Below are 6,000 nucleotides of genomic sequence, written 5' to 3'. Positions count from 1 at the left end.
AGTCATAGTATAGTAAGGCATAAAAAGTCATAAAAAAGTCACCGTATAGTAAGGCATAAAAAGTCATCGAAAAGTCATAGTATAATAAGGCATAAAAAGTCATAGTATAGTAAGGCATAAAAAGTCATAAAAAGTCATAGTGTAGTAAGGCATAAAAAGTCATAAAAAAGTCATAGTATAGTAATGCATAAAAAGTCATAAAAATGTCATAGTTTAGTAAGGGATGAAAAGTCATAGTATAGTAAGGCATAAAAATTCATGAAAAACGTCATAGTATAGTAAGGCATAAAGAGTCATAAAAAAGTCATAGTATAGTAAGGCATGAAAAGTCATAAAAAAAGTCATAGTATAGTAAGGCATGAAAAGCCCTAGTAAAGTAAGGCATGAAAAGTCATAGTATAGTAAGGCATAAAAAGTCATAAAAATGTCATAATTTAGTAAGGGATGAGAAGTCATAAAAATGTCATAGTATAGTAAGGCATGAAAAGTCATAGTATAGTAAGGCATAAAAAGTCATAAAAAAGTCGTAGTATAGTAAGGCATTAAAAGTCATAAAAAAGTCACAGTATAGTAAGGCATAAAAAGTCATGAAAACGTCACAGTATAGTAAGCCATAAAAAGTCATAAAAATGTCATAGTATAGTAAGGGATGAAAAGTCATAGTATAGTAAGGCATAACAAGTCATAAAAAAGTCATAGTACAGTCAGACATAAAAAGTCATAGTATAGTAAGGCATAAAAAGTCATAAAAATGTCATAGTATAGTAAGGGATGAAAAGTCATAGTATAGTAAGGCATAAAAAGTCATAAAAAAAAGTCATAGTATAGTAAGGCATAAAAAGTCATAAAAACGTCACACTATAGTAAGGCATGAAACGACATAGTATAGTAAGGCATAAAAAGTCATTAAAAAGACATAGTATAGTAAGGCATGAAAAGTCATAGTATAGTAAGGCATAAAAAGTCATAAAAAACTCACAGTATAGTAAGGCATAAAAAGTCATTGAAAAGTCATAGTATAGTAAGGCATGAAAAGTCATAAAAAAGTCATAGTATAGTAAGGCATGAAAAGTCATAGTATAGTAAGGCATAAAAAGTCATAAAATGGTCACAGTATAGTGAGGCATAAAAAGTCATAAAAAAGTCATAGTATAGTAAGGCATAAAAAGTCATAGTATAGTAAGGCATGAAAAGTCATAGTATAGTAAGGCATAAAAAGTCATTAAAAAGACATAGTATAGTAAGGCATAAAAAGTCATAGTATAGTAAGGCATAAAAAGTCACAGTATAGTAAGGCATAAAAAGTCATAAAAAAGTCATAGTATAGTAAGGCATTAAAAGTCATAAAAAAGTCATAGTATAGTAAGGCATGAAAAGTCATAGTATAGTAAGGCATAAAAAGTCATAAAATGGTCACAGTATAGTGAGGCATAAAAAGTCATAAAAAAGTCATAGTATAGTAAGGCATGAAAAGTCATAAAAAAGTCTTAGTATAGTAAGGCGTGAAAAGTCATAGTATAGTAAGGCATAAAAAGTCATAAAAAAGTCACAGTATAGTAAGGCATAAAAAGTCATAAAAAAGTCATAGTATAGTAAGGCATGAAAACTCATAGTATAGTAAGGCATGAAAAGTCATAAAAAAGTTATAGTATAGTAAGGCATAAAAAGTCATAGTATAGTAAGACATAAAAAGTCATTAAAAAGTCATAGTATAGTAGGGCATAAAAAGTCATAAAAAAGTCATAGTATAGTAAGGCATGAAAACTCATAGTATAGTAAGGCATAAAAAAGTCATAGTATAGTAAGGCATAAAAAGTCATAAAAAAGTCATAGTATAGTAAGGCATAAAGAGTCATAAAAAAGTCATAGTATAGTAAGGCATGAAAAGTCATAGTATAGTAAGGCATAAAAAGTCATAAAAAAGTCAAAGTATAGTAAGGCATAAAAAGTCATAAAAAAGTCATAGTATAGTAAGGCATAAAAAGTCATAAAAAAGTCATAGTATAGTAAGGCATGAAAAGCCATAGTATAGTAAGGCATGAAAAGTCATAGTATAGTAAGGTATAAAAAGTCATAAAAATGTCATAATTTAGTAAGAGATGAAAAGTCATAAAAATGTCATAGTATAGTAAGGCATGAAAAGTCATAGTATAATAAGGCATAAAAAGTCATAAAAAAGTCATAGTATAGTAAGGCATAAAAAGTCATAAAAAAGTCTTAGTATAGTAAGGCGTGAAAAGTCATAGTATAATAAGGCATAAAAAGTCATAAAAAAGTCGTAGTATAGTAAGACATGAAAAGTCATAAAAAAGTCATAGTATAGTAAGGCATAAAAAGTCATAAAAAAGTCATAGTATAGTAAGGCATAAAAAGTCATAAAAAAGTCATAGTATAGTAAGGCATGAAAACTCATAGTATAGTAAGGCATGAAAAGTCATAAAAATGTCATAGTATAGTAAGGGATGAAAAGTCATAGTATAGTAAGGCATAAAAAGTCATAGTATAGTAAGGCATAAAAAGTCATAAAAAAGTCATAGTAAAGTAAGGCATGAAAAGTCATAGTATAGTAAGGGATGAAAAGTCATAGTATAATAAGGCATAAAAAGTCATAAAAAAGTCATAGTATAGTAAGGCATAAAAAGTCATAAAAAAGTCATAGTATAGTAAGGCATAAAAAGTCATAAAAAAGTCATAGTATAGTACGGCATAAAAAGTCATAAAAAAGTCATAGTATAGTAAGGCATGAAAAGTCATAGTATAGTAAGGCATAAAAAGTCATAAAAAACTCACAGTATAGTAAGGCATAAAAAGTCATTGAAAAGTCATAGTATAGTAAGCCATGAAAAGTCATAGTATAGTAAGGCATGAAAAGTCATAGTATAGTAAGGCATAAAAAGTCATAAAAAAGTCATAGTATAGTAAGGCATGAAAAGTCATAAAAATGTCATAGTTTAGTAAGGGATGAAAAGTCATAGTATAGTAAGGCATAAAAAGTCATAAAAAAGTCATAGTTTAGTAAGGCATAAAAAGTCATAGTATAGTAAGGCATAAAAAGTCATAAAAAAGTCATAGTATAGTAAGGCATAAAAAGTCATAAAAAAGTCATAGTATAGTAAGGCATGAAAAGTCATAGTATAGTAAGGCATGAAAAGTCATAGTATAGTAAGGCATAAAAAGTCATAAAAAAGTCATAGTATAGTAAGGCATAAAAAGTCATAAAAAAGTCACAGTATAGTAAGGCATAAAAAGTCATAAAAAAGTCATAGTATAGTAAGGCATGAAAAGTCATAGTATAGTAAGGCATAAAAAGTCATAAAAAAGTCACAGTATAGTAAGGCATAAAAAGTCATAAAAAAGTCATAGTATAGTAAGGCATGAAAAGTCATAGTATAGTAAGGCATAAAAAGTCATAAAAATGTCATAGTATAGTAAGGGATGAAAAGTCATAGTATATTAGGGCATAAAAAGTCATAAAAAAGTCACAGTATAGTAAGGCATAAAAAGTCATAGTATAGTAAGGCATAAAAAGTCATAAAAAAGTCATAGTATAGTAAGGCATAAAAAGTCATAAAAAAGTCATAGTATAGTAAGGCATGAAAACTCAGTATAGTAAGGCATGAAAAGTCATAAAAATGTCATAGTATAGTAAAGGATGAAAAGTCATAGTATAGTAAGGCATAAAAAGTCATAAAAAAGTCATAATATAGTAAGGCATAAAAAGTCATAAAAAAGTCATAGTAATAGTAAGGCATGAAAAGTCATAGTATAGTAAGGCATGAAAAGTCATAGTATAGTAAGGCATAAAAAGTCATAAAAAAGTCATAGTATAGTAAGTCATAAAAAAGTCATTAAAAAGTCATAGTATAGTAAGGCATAAAAAGTCATAAAAAAGTCATAGTATAGTAAGGCATAAAAAGTCATAAAAAAGTCATAGTTTAGTAAGGCATAAAAAGTCATAGTATAGTAAGGCATAAAAAGTCATAAAAAAGTCACAGTATAGTAAGGCATAAAAAGTCATAAAAAAGTCATAGTATAGTAAGGCATGAAAAGTCATAGTATAGTAAGGCATAAAAAGTCATAAAAAAGTCATAGTATAGTAAGGCATAAAAAGTCATAAAAAAGTCACAGTATAGTAAGGCATAAAAAGTCATAAAAAAGTCACAGTATAGTAAGGCATAAAAAGTCATAGTATAGTAAGGCATAAAAAGTCATAAAAAAGTCACAGTATAGTAAGGCATAAAAAGTCATAAAAAAGTCATAGTATAGTAAGGCATGAAAACTCAGTATAGTAAGGCATGAAAAGTCATAAAAAAGTCATAGTATAGTAAGGGATGAAAAGTCATAGTATAGTAGGGCATAAAAAGTCATAGTATAGTAAGGCATAAAAAGTCATAAAAAAGCCATAGTAAAGTAAGGTATGAAAAGTCATAGTATAGTAAGGGATGAAAAGTCATAGTATAGTAAGGCATAAAAAGTCATAAAAAAGTCATAGTATAGTAAGGCATAAAAAGTCATTAAAAAGTCATAGTATAGTAAGGCATAAAAAGTCATAAAAAAGTCGTAGTATAGTAAGACATGAAAAGTCATAAAAAAGTCACAGTATAGTAAGGCATAAAAAGTCATAGTATAGTAAGGCATAAAAAGTCATAAAAAAGTCACAGTATAGTAAGGCATAAAAAGTCATAAAAAAGTCATAGTATAGTAAGGCATGAAAACTCATAGCATAGTAAGGCATGAAAAGTCATAAAAATGTCATAGTATAGTAAGGGATGAAAAGTCATAGTATAGTAAGGCATAAAAAGTCATAAAAAAGTCACAGTATAGTAAGGCATAAAAAGTCATAGTATAGTAAGGCATAAAAAGTCATAAAAAAGTCACAGTATAGTAAGGCATAAAAAGTCATAAAAAAGTCATAGTATAGTAAGGCATGAAAACTCAGTATAGTAAGGCATGAAAAGTCATAAAAATGTCATAGTATAGTAAGGGATGAAAAGTCATAGTATAGTAGGGCATAAAAAGTCATAGTATAGTAAGGCATAAAAAGTCATAAAAAAGCCATAGTAAAGTAAGGTATGAAAAGTCATAGTATAGTAAGGGATGAAAAGTCATAGTATAGTAAGGCATAAAAAGTCATAAAAAAGTCATAGTATAGTAAGGCATAAAAAGTCATTAAAAAGTCATAGTATAGTAAGGCATAAAAAGTCATAAAAAAGTCATAGTATAGTAAGGCATAAAAAGTCATTAAAAAGTCATAGTATAGTAAGGCATAAAAAGTCATAAAAAAGTCATAGTATAGTAAGGCATGAAAAGTTATAGTATAGTAAGGCATAAAATGTCATAAAATGGTCACAGTATAGTAAGGCATAAAAAGTCATAAAAAATTCATAGTATAGTAAGGCATTAAAAGTCATAGTGTAGTAAGGCATAAAAAGTCATAAAAAAGTCGTAGTATAGTAAGACATGAAAAGTCATAAAAAAGTCACAGTATAGTAAGGCATAAAAAGTCATATAAAAGTCATATTATAGTAAGGCATGAAAAGTCATAATATAGTAAGGCATAAAAAGTCATAAAAACGTCACACTATAGTAAGGCGTGAAAAGTCATAGTATAGTGAGGCATAAAAAGTCATAAAAACGTCACACTATAGTAAGGCATGAAAAGTCATAGTATAATAAGGCATAAAAAGTCATAAAAAAGTCGTAGTATAGTAAGACATGAAAAGTCATAAAAAAGTCACAGTATAGTAAGGCATAAAAAGTCATAAAAACGTCACACTATAGTAAGGCGTGAAAAGTCATTGTAAAGTAAGGCACAAAAAGTTATAAAAAGGTCATAGTATAGTAAGGCATAAAACATCATAGTATAGTAAGGCATGAAAACTCATAGTATAGTAAGGTATGAAAAGTCATAAAAATGTCATAGTGTAGTAAGGGATGAAAAGTCATAGTATAGTAAGGCATAAAAAGTCATAGTATAGTAAGGCATAAAAAGTCATAAAA

This window comes from Seriola aureovittata, chromosome 12, assembly GCF_021018895.1.
Source record: "Seriola aureovittata isolate HTS-2021-v1 ecotype China chromosome 12, ASM2101889v1, whole genome shotgun sequence".
Classification (NCBI taxonomy): Eukaryota; Metazoa; Chordata; class Actinopteri; order Carangiformes; family Carangidae; genus Seriola; species Seriola aureovittata.
This window is presented reverse-complemented; position numbering follows the sequence as displayed.